Source organism: Curcuma longa, chromosome 1 (assembly GCF_044706935.1).
Source record: "Curcuma longa cultivar G26 ecotype Majalengka, Jawa Barat chromosome 1, ITB_CL_G26_1.1, whole genome shotgun sequence".
Taxonomy (NCBI): Eukaryota; Viridiplantae; Streptophyta; class Magnoliopsida; order Zingiberales; family Zingiberaceae; genus Curcuma; species Curcuma longa.
This window is the reverse complement of record NC_133861.1, coordinates 3,741,095-3,755,273: the sequence shown is the minus strand read 5'-3', so window position 1 is coordinate 3,755,273 and position 14,179 is coordinate 3,741,095.

Below are 14,179 nucleotides of genomic sequence, written 5' to 3'. Positions count from 1 at the left end.
TGGCACCACAACACGGTGCAGGTAAGATCCAACAACAAACAACACCTACAACTACTATGGATGCATGATGATCATCCCAACATGTAATAGCTAATTAATTAGCATGCTCAACAGGAATTTATAAAGGTCAACATATGTCGAGAATACAGTAGGAATACTGGTCTAACAGTGGATAAATAAATCAGGGTCAGATAACGTGTGTCAATCAACATCTAACACTAGTATCAACAGAGTAACTGACATAATTAGCAAAGGTATCAACATGATAGGAATCAGAGCATCACAAGGTCAACAGAAGTAGCAACAGAATAGCATTAGATCATGTCAAAGGTCAACTAGGTCATCAAAGGTCAACTAGGTTAACAGCAGGAGCAACAGGATAGTTATTAGATCATATCAAGGGTCAACTAGCAAGTAGCAAGCAACAGGTATCACAAGGTATCAACAAGATAAGCATCATCAGTAACAAGAGTATCGACAAGATAGATAAAAGCAACATACAAGAGATCATATTAAGGTCAAAGATAAGTATCAAGCCATGAATCAAGCAACGACTATGATAAGAATAGTAATAAAGTAATCGTGCACTACGAAAGGAGAACCTGTGTTGACCAAGCACAGGAGTACCCACCTGATTAGATCGAGGCACAGAACCCCCAGAAATAAGCTCACTCCGTATAAGAGGACAATAAAGATCAAGGTCCTGCAGAACCACCCAGAAACGTATCAAATGGCAGTAATTAAATTCATGATTTACTCCAATCCGTCCAACTAAACCCAACCCTAGGTTTAATAATCAATTCCACATTTAACCTATCAAATCAACATGCACCAACTTAAATCTATCCCTATCAATGTCCAACAGCACCACTAATTTCACCCTCATGCACCCTAACTAACTTCCAACGGTAACCACGATTAACCTTAAATCCCACATAATTAACCAACTACAGAGAACCAAGTTATTAATCGAATTTCAACGAACTTACCTCACTTCTATGCCCAACCAAGCCTTAGCCCGCAGTTGATCTTCAATAGCTTCCCTTCCCACTGTTCTGTTCCAAAAACGGTGAAATCCAAGCACTTTGGTCACGACCAAGCCTAGGGTTCCAACTAAAAAAAAAAAACTTAGATAAACAAACCTAAACCAAAATCCAACACTTACCTCAAATTGAAGCCCAATCAAGCTTCCTCACGAGCTCTCCGATCCGGTGATGCCCTTTGCGGTCGGAAGCAGTAGGCGTCGTCGATCGGCTCTTTGAGGCGGTGGCGATCGGCGTCGAAGGCGGCAGCGAGCAGGGCGGCGGCGATCGGCGTCGAGGCGGCAGTGAGCAAGGCGGTGGCAATCGGTTCCTTGAGGGCGATCGCAGCGAGGGCAGAGGAGGGAATCGCGGCGGTGTTGGGCAGTAAGGCGGTGGCTTCGATCGGCAGCAACGCGAACAGAGGAGGAACGTGCGGCTCCTTCTCCCAGCGGCAGCAACGGCGGCGTCAACGAAGATGAAGAGGAGAAACGACGGCGGAGTTTGTGGTTGTTGACTTCGAGCGGCGGCAGGGCATCGGGAGAGATGCGACGGTGTAGAAGGGCAGCGACGATCGGGCGGCGGTGGAGAGGCGCAGCGGCATCGGCTCCCGCGGCGGTGGCTTCGGCTGGTGAGGAAGGCGGCGCGAGGAAAGGGAAAGAGGAGAGATCGAGGGAGGGATGCGCGCGATTCCTATTATAACGAGGAATCACAGTGATTTAGTCGGCGAAATAACCAGGCTAAACCAACTTAAAACCTAGGATTTACTGTAACCCTTGAACCGCTTACTATAGCAAATCAAGTTCAACTTTGGTTCGCTTGGTTCACTAATCAAACGATCTCCGATTCAATCCAAACCAGTTTCGTTGGATTCGTCTTCGCAAGATAATTCTTTTCGTCTATTTTATTTTATCAAAACCTCATCCAATACGGACCAAATCAACTTGGTTCAATTTGGTTCAATCTTGGTTCGTTTGGTTCATCAACCAAACGATCTCTGATTTAATTTGATCCAATTCAGTTTCGTTGGATTCGTCTTTGCGAGATGAATCTGTATCTTATATTTATTAACCTAATGAATTTCTATTTTTATGATTTACAAGTTTAATCTAATTGTCTAATTAAATAAGTTAGGGTTTAATTAATTAAACCTAATCCAATTTATTTTTAATCTAATTAACCTTCCTAATCTTTTGTTAAACCCCTGAAATTAAATTTAAATTTAATTCATGAATTACCCCCAAATTTCTAGTATTTTACAAAACAAAACTAGGTTAAACTATGGTTAGGGTTAGATCGTTCCCTTGCAGTTCAGAATAGAGAACATGGGACTGTGTGGAATGGTGAAGGTGGATGGAAGAATAGCTCCAATCGCTACAGAACAGAGCATTGCAACCACTAGTTGAAGAACACTAACAGGAACGGAAAGCGCTGCCAGAAATGGCCAAATCCGTCAAGCTCCAGTCGGGGAAGAACGCAAGCGTCGGACACTGCTCAGCCTTGCAAACCACAGACAAGTTAGAAAAATCAAACAATACCTTACATTGCGTCTTCGGTGGAGAGATGGTCGAAGTACAACCCAGCATCCCGTGCCGAGCTTCGGTGGATGCTAAGGATCAACAAGACTGTCGGAGCAAATCACCCACGGCAAATCCCGTGAAGTATTGCCGGCCACCAACCACTGGAGCGAACCACCCACAGCGGCTGAAGATCTGGAGGGGTAAAGAGGGGCAGCACCGGAGCAAACCACCCACGGCGTCTCCCCTGCGGTGGCGTCGATGCTCATCGGTCTTCGTGGTCGTCGGCTGCAGGTTTGTGGCTGATCAGAGAGGGAAATGGTGGCGATGTCGTGCGCGACGGAGCTCGAAATCACGGCGACGGGGAAGGAGATGAACAGTGGCGGTGTCGCGATTGGGAAACACTGTAGCTTCCCAATCACGATCGAGCTCTCTTCTCTGTGAACCCTAACTTGCCCTTTTAAATCACGCGTGAACCACAGCTTGAACCGGCCTGCTGAACCGCCAAATTGAAATTGAACCGGGCCGCAAGTAAAGGATTGAACCGGGTCGCAATTAAAGGATTGAACCGGGTTTACTAGTTGATTGGGCTGGTGAAGTGAAGTGGGCCGGTTTTAATTGGATTTGGACTGGGCTATTTAATGGATTGGGCTTTGATTTGGATTTGAAATGGCTAGAGCTGATTGAAATAAATTTTGAGCCCAATTCAAAACTTGATTGAACCATTTTGAAGATGAGTTGAACCCAAGCTGAGCCAAGTTGATTTTTCTTCCAATTTGGACCTCAAAATATGATTATCTTCATCCTAATTTCCTGAAAAATTAAATACCATAAATTAATATCAATAAATACCTTAAAATAATAAGAAAATAGAATGAAGATTCAAATTTCATCAAAGACAAAGAATACAGTAAAAGCCCAATTTAAGCTATAAAAGATGGTTAAACCGTCCAAAATAATCCTAATCTATCCGGTCAAATAGCTAGTTATCAAATCCCCCACACTTATTCTTTCACGTCCCGTGAAAGTAACTAATATACATTTATTTCCCCCCTAACAATGATCCACCAAATTAAGAGTTTGTAATGATAAGCTAAATAAGAATACCAAATATTAAAGATACAAACAATCCAAAACTTATTTCCTACATGGATCAACAACATAGTAATCTCAATCTACTCTGAATAAGCCAAGAATGATGACCATAACCTCACAGGAGAAAATAATAGAGTGGCTCTTCCTCAATAACAAGATAAAAGTGGAGCTCTCTCAAACACATCATGGATCATGCCTTACCATAGGCTTGCTCTACTTCTTATCTCCACCACTATATATGCATAAAGTTTCATAATCATGAAGGCTTATTAGAATTTCAAAGAGCAACATGCTAAGAGGAATAAAGCTAAAACAATGATGTGTGTATGAAAGATGGAATAATGCAATAAAGAAAATAAGTGGAAGAAATGAAAACACATAACTATGTTTCATAGATGAGTATAGTAAGTCAATGCCCAAGAGAACATATCATCCACGCTAGCATGGGGGAAAGCTAATAGCAAGACATATCACTCAATCTTCTCCTAACTCTAATCCTTTACAATGAAGATCATAATAGGAGAATCCTAAAAAGAACAACTTGCTACCAACCATCTTCCATAAAACTTTCACTCATTCAAACCTTTATTTTCCTATCAACTGAAACAACAACCAAACAAAATAGTCATTTTGCATTTTTTTTTTTCGACTTTTTCTTTTTTTTTTTTTTTTTTTTTCATTTTTTTTTCTTTTTTTTTTTTCTTTTTTTTTTTTTTTCTTTTTTTTTCTGTTTCTTTTTGTTTTCACTTTTTTTTCCAACAACCTACACACCAACAAAAAGAAATACACAAAATAGAACAAAAAAATCTACTAACAAGTAAAACAAAAAACTAAGACTAACTAAACTACTAGTTTGTCTCATGGTGAAACATTTAAGCACACCCCCACACTTGAACTATTGTCCGTCCCGGGCAAAACTCATCTCAACAGTTAAGGTTTCCAATTCCAATAGCAAAGAAAAACAAAGCATGATAGGGAAAATGGAACAGATGATGGAAGAATTTATTGAGACCTATACTAAGAAAAGAAAATGGATGTGGGATAATGAAATGCCTTCATAATTAATGTAACCTCATGTTATTGTGATTTCAACAGAATCAAGCAAGTTCTAGCTTAACATTCTCCATGAGTGCCACTCAACAAAGAAATCAATCAGGCTCAGTCCTCACTAGGTAAATGTAAGTCATCATCTCAACTTTTCAAAGTGACATCCATCACTAGGTTATTTCCTCACGCAGTCCACAAACTCTTTCATGCTTTGTAATCTCTAAAAATCCGATAAACTCATTTAACTAAATCATCACAAATCCTAAGAAGAATGAAATCATGCCGGGGAAAAATTTATTGAAAAGAATGATAAATCAATAAATATACAAATCCTAAACTAACTTATTCATTTATTTACACATCCTAAGCTAAGTTGTTTATTTATATACAACCTAAGCTAAGAAAGAATAAATGTAATCATTATATACATCCTAAACTAACCAAATCATGTGATATGTACAAAGAAATGAACAAGAAAAGAATAAAAGAACTAAACAACTATATACAGAAAAAGAAAGAAAAACAAGAAAAGATAGTTTACTCCCCTTTCACCGGGAAGATGGATCGTCGCTAGAGGAGTCCCTTGATTCTTGATCGCCCTGGGTTCTCAACTCTGCAGACGGATCCAGCAAAATAGATGAAAGTGATCCTAGGGACTCAGTGCAATTCCCTACACTTTCGTGCACCTCTCCAATATAGACAAGTCACGACCAAGCATTAGTGCACCTTCAAAATCAACACCCTCAAGATCATTAGAATAAAAGAATTAAACAATAAAGAATAAATAAATAAATAAATGAATAAATGAATAAATGAATGAATCAATCAATCAATCAATAAATGAACAAATAAATGAATGAAATGAATAAACAAATAATACACCTATGTACAGTCTAAAATAAACAAACATCATTTGAATCCCCGGCAACGGCGCCAAAATTTTGATGCGGTGTTTTTGTATGGGAAAATTTTATTATTATTTACATTATTTCCCTTTATTAAATGTGTCACTTACACCCATCAAAATTAATTATTTATTTATTTACCAAACCTCTTTATTATCGTCCTAAGTAATATAGAGAGGTCCGGGTCGTCTCTCTCGGACTCAATGACAGGATGTTTATTCTAGACTACATAGTGCGGGGTTTTATTGTGTTTTATTCATACAATTAATAAAAGAATCCTAAATCTACATTATTTACAATTTAAATCAAATTATACATACAAAACATTATTCAAACAATATATGATACAACATACATAAATCCAAAATACAACAATTTATTATATAAGTGCCATTTATTAACACAAATTTAATATACAATATGGTTCAATACATCAACATACAACAATTGATACTACAATTCTAAACATGTCATACATATATATCATTCAACCTACAAACTATACAACATTTGATTCAACATACACAAATTCCATTCAACATACAACATACAACATACAACATGTCAATCCAACATCAATCAAATACTTGATACATATCATATTCCAAAATCCGGTAAAATCCAATTGACAACATCAATTACATCTTATTAGCACAAACATTACCTTAACATACCGGTTAACAACATTTCCAAACAACTTTATTCATTCAACAAATGTTAATAGGACATCAATTCACAACAACATTCAATCACAAATGAATCATGAACATATAAGTTCAACATTGACAAATGAGCATAACATGCATTCATAACCCCATTACAACAAATTAAATTCAATGGCATGCATTCAATTTACAACCACGGCTTCACAAACATCACTCAAATAAATTAATACACTTAAAAGTTATTTATCACTTTAGGTTCAAAACAATTAAACAATCATGCAACCACTGAATTATTTCAAAGTGCAAGACTTAGCCAAACAACCCAACATTCAATTTCCATTTACAATTTAATCAATAAACATGGGGGGGGGGGGGGGGGGGGTTTGATGACAGCTAACAGAGCAGGGAAAGGAAAACAGCTAGGAATTAGGGTTAGGGTTTCCAATTCATCACTTGCCCCTCAACAGCGCCGGGGGATTTTGACCAACTCAAGAAGAAGAAAGAAATAGAGTGAACAAGCGGAATGGATGATTGTTTCCTTCCCAGCATAGAACAGAGGACCAGCGTCGGTGAAGATGAAGGGTGGAGGAGATGAATCTCGCCGCTGCGCTCACAGCGAGACACGAACGGAGAAAACGGCAGCATCGGAGGAGCAACCCTTGCCCTGTTTCCCTGCTACAAATCGCCGCCAGTGAAGTCAAAAGCAAGGAAATACACACCCTTACCTGGTCTTCTCCGGTGGTGGCGGAAGGTTGAAGGCGCGCACGGAAATCCACTGCTACAAATCGCCGCCAGTGAATCAGCCGCTTCTCTGCTACAAATCGCCGCCAGAAACTCGGCCGCCGCACGCTCTTCTGTGGATGTGAAGGGATGGTTGTCGCCGGCCACCGTTCGAAGCTGATCGGGGAAGAAAGGGATGGCCACGACGGCGGAGCTCGCAGACGCCGTCGCGTGAAGAGAAGAGGAGGAGAAACCTAATCGATCGCGAGCTCCCTTTACCCGTGAACCGGCGATTCCCTTTTAAACCAATGCTTGAACCGGCGCCGAATTAAATTAAACCGGCTGAAATCAAGACTTGAACCGGCTTTTGAAATTGAACCGGGTTTATTTGTTTGTGGGCTTGAACAGAATGGGCTTTGGGCTGGGCTGAGCTTTGGGCTTAAACAGTACTAGGCTCAATTGATTTAAAGGATAAATTGATTTGGATTGAACTTGGGTTTGGGTTGTATTGATTGACCTGGTTGAATCCTTTTGATCCGATTGAGTCAATTAAATTCCAATTCGAACCATCTTGGAACCCAAGCTCGATTTCTTGCAATTTAATCCTCCAAAATTCATTATCTTCATCCTAATTTCCTGCCAATTCAATTACCACAAATTAATATCGTTAAATACCTCAAAATAATAAGAAAATAGAATGAAGACTACAATTAATTCAAGATAGAAAAATAAGGTAAAAACCCAATTCGTGATATGAAATATACTCAAATGCCCGTTTGAAAATAAAGTCAAAGATGGAAAGATTAATGATAAGATGAGGATAAAATTTGAAGATTAGTCGACTAGTGGGTGATAAATAGTCGACTGATGGTCGCTAGATCAACCAATGAACAGATTTGAGTTGAAGGCTGTAAAAAGGACTCGTCAATCGACTATTGATAACAGGTTTGTGACAACTGAGCAAATTTTTTTTGAGTCAACTGGAGCCTATAGAAGGAGCAATCGACTAATAAGTCAGTCTTGCCGGTTGTTGCTACCATGCCAGTTTGAAAATAAAGTCAAAGATGGAAAGATTAATGATAAGATGAGGATAAAATTTGAAGATTAGTCGACTAGTGGGTGATAAATAGTCGACTGCTGGTCGCTAGATCAACCAATGAACAGATTTGAGTTGAAGGCTGTAAAAAGGACTCGAGAGGCTACAAGAAGGATAAGTCTTAATATGAAACGTCACACCCATGCTCAATTTCTTTAAGCTTTCACATTTCTTCATTCTTGTTGTATTTCTTAGCTGATTGTAAGAGGTTTCTCCATCTCTAGTGATTTTCTCAAAAGAAAAAAAAGTTGTGGACCGCGAATACATAGGCCTTAGATATAACAATCTTGGGGGTTGTGAATCAAGTAAATCGAAGGCGTCTGACTGGTTTGATTGCTTGTTGTGTATTTATTGTCATTGCACATTAGTTTGTTTGTAGAAAACTAACACTATAGATGAAGCGTGGTATTCACCCGTCTACTCGTCTGGTATTCCAATCCAACAAAAAAACCTTTCATTTCACTATAAACTTACCTAAAGGGAGAATAACTGGTTCTTAAGTATTATTAAAGTAGAGAGCATCTATCTAATTGGTCATAGTTTACCACCCATTGGTATCCACAACGACTCTAAGATATTTTTACAAATTGATTATGAGCTAAAGAGAATAGAAAATGAGAACATTTGGGTGACAATAGGAAAATAAGACACTTTTTGGTAGATTCATAATCTTTAAAAAGGAGCATGCCTATATCTTGGTCTTTCATTGGATATATAAGGAGACGATGAGACGATAGATTATTAGTAATGGAGTTGTGATAGCAAAAAATATGTGATGCGACTGGGATAGTAACATAAAACCTCCCATGCTAACGTAGATGGAGATAGTGAAGAGTTTAAAAAATGGAATCAATTCAAAGAAATTCAACATCAACAGACATAAATGTTTTTGAGAGTAGCAATGATAGCCTCTCAAAGATAACTTATCTTGTATAAGAGATAATAGATGGATAAAATATGGATAATTGAATACCTATAAAGGAAGAGGAAGAGAATATAGAGTAAGAGCTGTGAAAGGACCCTAAGAATGGAATGCGACAAATGATTTTATAATAAGAGGTGCATCATCCCAAAAATAAAAAAAGAACATGTAGACCACGAGTAGTCTTAACCAAGTGTACCTTCTTTTTGCTTCACCATTGCACTATGAGGCATGGGGCAGAAAGATTGGTGTACAATAGCGAAGCCCAAAAGAAACCTCCATATATGAGAAGTACTCTTCAGGATTATACTTTAAAGAACTTTAATAGGCACACTAAGTTGGATTTAAGAAGAAAATATGGACAAAAGTTTAAAATGACCCTTCATTAAAAAATAGTATTTGATTAGAGAATAGTTATAATTAAAGTTACAAAGTACATAAACCTAAGTATGGAATTAATGACACTTAAACTTAGATAGAACAAACTAAAGCAAAAGGAGTAGATAAACAATGTGGAAGCTATTAGGTTCTATTTACTCCAAGGCGTGGAACGACTAAGGAAAGGAATCTAAGGTGGGAAAAAAATCTAGGGAAAACAAAGAAAAGAAAAGAAAATGAAGGGAAGAGAAAAGAATCATTAAGGAAGAAGAGAAAACAAAGACAAAATAGGAAGAAAAAAAATACTAGGCTAAACTAGTGGTCGTGCCGCTATGACACTCGTGCAGGGCTGCCCATGTAGGGCTGCTCGACAGGGTGGCATGAGGTGGCCGCTTAGGGCCGCGCGAGGTTGCCTCGTAGTGTCGCCTGCCCAAGGAGGCAAGAGGCGGCCACAAAGGGCCGTCGGACGTTTGCTTAGGGTTGTCAGGCATCCGCTTAGGGCCACTGGGTGACTATGTAGGGCTGCGCAAGGGGGCCTCTCTCCGTTACAAACGTGAGAAAAAAAAAGTGAGGGAGGAAGGAAAATTCATTTTTGCTGATTTGGACGGATAAAAAAATGTTCAAAAAAAATATTCTACAGAAAGAAAGTTAGTTTTATTCTCCATTATTTTATAATAGATAAACAATGAAAAGGATGAGTCGTCCTTTCTTTTTCACGAAATAAACGTTGACGGAAAACTTTCCTTAATTTGTATTTCCATCCTCCTAAGTAAACAGTGGGTTAGGGAACAAATTTTTTTTTGTATATTTCCTTAATTTACATGACTTACATTACGCATTATACCATTTTGATACTTGACAAAAAAAACATGAAAACCTACTGTAGCTCCTTTTAAAAGGGAAAAATCGTGATGTTGGGTTACGATTCTTCTTCTCCAAAAAGGGGGTGTGGCGCCGCTCGATTGATGCTTCTTCTCCCCTCCGCTCGCGCAACCAAGAACCCTAGAGGAAGCCGCTGTGAAGTCTTCTTCCCAACCGGAGAAGACAGTGTGGGACGAAATCCTTGTTGGCTGTGCTGTTGGCGTGAGAAGCAGGACCACCATCTCTGCTTGATACCGTGAGAAGCAAAGCCGCTGGGCTGGAGCAGAGGCGCCAGATATCTTCCTCTCTACTTGATACCGAGAGGAGAATGGTGCTCTCCTCCCCTTGTGATGGTGTCGGTGCTCTCCTCCCCTTGTGAAAGTGCCGCTGCTGTCTTCCTCCCCTGTGAAGGTGCCGCTGCTGTCTTCCTCCCATGTGAAGGTGTTGCTGCCGTCTCCTTCCCTTGTGAAGGAGCATCCTTCTCTTCTTCCTCTTTTGATGCTGCCGGTGAGGAGAGGGGTGACAACCCTAGATTGCTATGTGTCACGAGTAGGGTTGCAAATTGATTTTAATTTATATTTTTATCGAAAACCCACAACGAATACAAAATAAACGAAGTATAGGGGTCTCGAGTCGTATTTTTCCAAGGTTAGTAGAAAAGTTATTTAATTTGAGCTTTCGAGTCGTACTTTTTTTTGGATTTTCTAATGTAAATGGGGTTTTGGTATTTTTGGAATGTAATGAAAATGAAAATGAAATAATCTAATGAAATGCAACTGAAATCAAGTTGAAACAACTCCTAATCTAGCAATGCACTAGAATTCAAAAGCTAACACTAAGACTAGAAATTGAATTTAATGAAACTAATCTAGCTTGCAAGAATCAAATCTATGATGCAATTTAACTATCCACTTCCACTTAGATAGCAATGAAAACCCTACTCAAACTAACCTACCCTAGCAAACCTATACGTTGAAGTAAAATGACACGGAACAGTGTTTTCTTGATACTGAACAGTAAACTCAAAATCGAATTAACCTAAGCTTCAAAGTGACCTAGCTACACTATCATCTAGCATTAACCAAACAAATTGCATTCCAAGGGGTTTTAACAGGTTGAGCAAACTGATACGGAACAGTGCCAAGAATTTCAGAATTTCAGTATCAGAAACCAAATCCTATTGAAACCCAAACCTTAACCGTATCAGAATTTCAGTATCAGAAACCAAATCCTATTGAAACCCAAACCTTAACCGTATCAGAATTTCAGTATCAAAAAGAACCAAATCCTAACAATCAACTAACAACAGCTCAATGCATTCATTGGAAAACCAATTAAATGAACGACTGAAACAAGTTCTATCAGATAGTTTAGAAACAACAATGAGCTTAGCTATCAGAAACAAAATAAACAGAAACAAGCTAAGAAACAGAAACTCATCCCAGCCTCCCTTTTACTCCTTCAATTCTCCTCAAATTGGTGTCAAGAACTTGTTGAATCCATCAATGTGGCTTCAATAATCTATAAGGAGTCTTCACGTCGTCTCTGGTGTGGTTTCCTTATGACCCAAACGCTGCTCGGCTCGAAGAAACCCTCTCCGGCCGAAACAGAGCTGGCGCAGACGCTTTTGAGCTGGCACAAACTGGATTCCTAGCCTCTTCCTTGCTCTAATCGTGCTTCTGTCGATGCAATGGTACTCCTAGATCCTCGGAGAACCCCTCCTCAAACCTAGGCTTCGTTTTGTGCAGCAGACGGCCGGAGCAAATAAAAATAGAGGTGAACGCCGCCGCCGAAATTCTCGCCGTCGAGCGCCTTCCAGCTGTCGGATTTCACCCAATCGGCCGGCGTTGAACTCCTCAAGGACCAAGGATGACAATGGAAGCAATTTGGGTGGATGAGGGCGCGCCACGAGTTACGCTCCTCAACAGAGTTCTTCGGCCAGGAACGATGAACAGTAGCGCCGCACTGTTCATCGATTAAAATTTCTGATTTATACCGCTGATTAATTAATCAATCTGGACCGTTGATTTCTGATCTGATGGTCTGGGCTTGATCTAGGCTTTAGGGCAGTCTAGGGTTTGTGAAAAACTCAGGGATTTTGATCGGGCTTAATCTAGGTCATGTCCTTCATGTTGGCTTGATCAATTTGGCAAATTTGACTCGACTTAACCGCGGTTGAGCTCGAGTTGGGTCCGATTTGAGCCCTAAAATCAATTAAAACCAAATTAATGTAAAAATTACCATTAAATCATGAAAATCATAATCAAGCCTCAATTTATATAATATAACACAAACATGATCAAATCGATTCAATAAATAATTATTTTCATGCAAAACCTAAAGATTGAATCGATTAAAAAGCAAGAAACCCTAGCTCATCAAGGGGCTGCCGTTTCTTGGTTCTCCACCTTAGAGCCACGAGGAGCAGAAGTGTCGGATTCTTCTTCTTCTGTTGATGCTGCCGGTGAGGAAAGGAGCAAGCCTTTTCTTCTCCAGCTTGTTGCCGAGAGAAAGGAGCATGTTCTTCTCCTTTGTTGTTGTGGTGATGGTGCTGTTGTTTTCTTCTCCTCGGTTGCCGGAGGAGAAAGCTTGGTTGTTTTCCACCGGGAGTTTGGTTGCCGGAGGAGAAAGCTTATTCTTGTTTGGCCATGTAATGAATCTTGTTCGCGGAAACTTGCAAAGTTTTCGGAGAACGTTTCATCATCATCGGAAATGATCCGATTGTTTTGTCCGTTATCGGTGGTCAATAGTTGACCACCGAGACTACATCGAGAATACGATTCTCGGTGATAGTTAGAAAGCCCCGGAACGATCGCGGCACACGTTGTTGCGTGGTTTCCGGAACAAGGCTTCTCTCGATTCGATCGTCATCGATCATCGGCTAGTACCGAAGACGATGATGTGACTCGTGGCTTCCGAAGTCGTCCAGACGGGAGCTTGGCGTGGATCACCAGTAGAGGCGGGACTCGGACGAGAATCGCCGATTGATTCAATATGGCTCAACATCGTCATCGCGAGATACACGTTTAGAATAATTTTATTCTGTAAATTTTAATTATGCAAGTAGAATAAATTTTATTCTGAAAATTTTAATTTCCTGTCATGCCTTGTACACATGTTATTTTCTGTATTGCATGCGTGTGTTATGTAATAATTCCTGTTAATTATTTGTTTTATTTCCGCTGCGCACGTTTACGAAACGTGTTAACACGGGCATTGCACCGGGATGATCCCAACACCTTACACCTCGAATTTTTGGATCTCTCTACTTTATTCATGTTCTTGATCCCAAGTCCTCTAAACTTGATCCTCGTTCTATACGGGGAGTTTTCCTAGGATATTTCACTTGCCAAAAAGGCTATAAGTGCCTTGATCCTATAACTAGAACGAGATATGTCTTGAAGGATGTTATCTTTTTTGAGTCTGAGTCTTATTATTCTCTTCAGTCTCATCTTCAGGAGGAGAATATTACCTCTTCTGTGTCTCCTTATGTACCTCGAATGGTCCTATCTCCTATCTCTTCTGTCTCCTTGTGTACCTCAAGTAGTCACATCTCCTATTCCACTGAATGTCATGGAAAATACATCACTGGGCTCACAGTCTTCACAAGAAATTGTCACTTACAAGCGACGAAGACATACGTAAGGACCTACTACTGACCGGCTAGCCGAATCATATGCTTTGGCTCCTGATTCCTTGGAGCAGTCATTAAATATGAATAAGTTGAACCTTCATGTTGCTGTTAGGAAGGGGGTCAGGTCATGTATGTTAGGAATCGGGAGATGGCTAGAGAGGGGGGAGTGAATAGCCTCTCTTCGAAACGATTTTTCTCGTACAATCGATTAGTACGCAGTGGAAATAGAAAGAAAAACAACTAACAAAACAAGGAAGGAGCTAATACAAGGATGTACGAGGTTCGGGGATAACTTGCCCCTACTCCTCGACGTGTCCGTT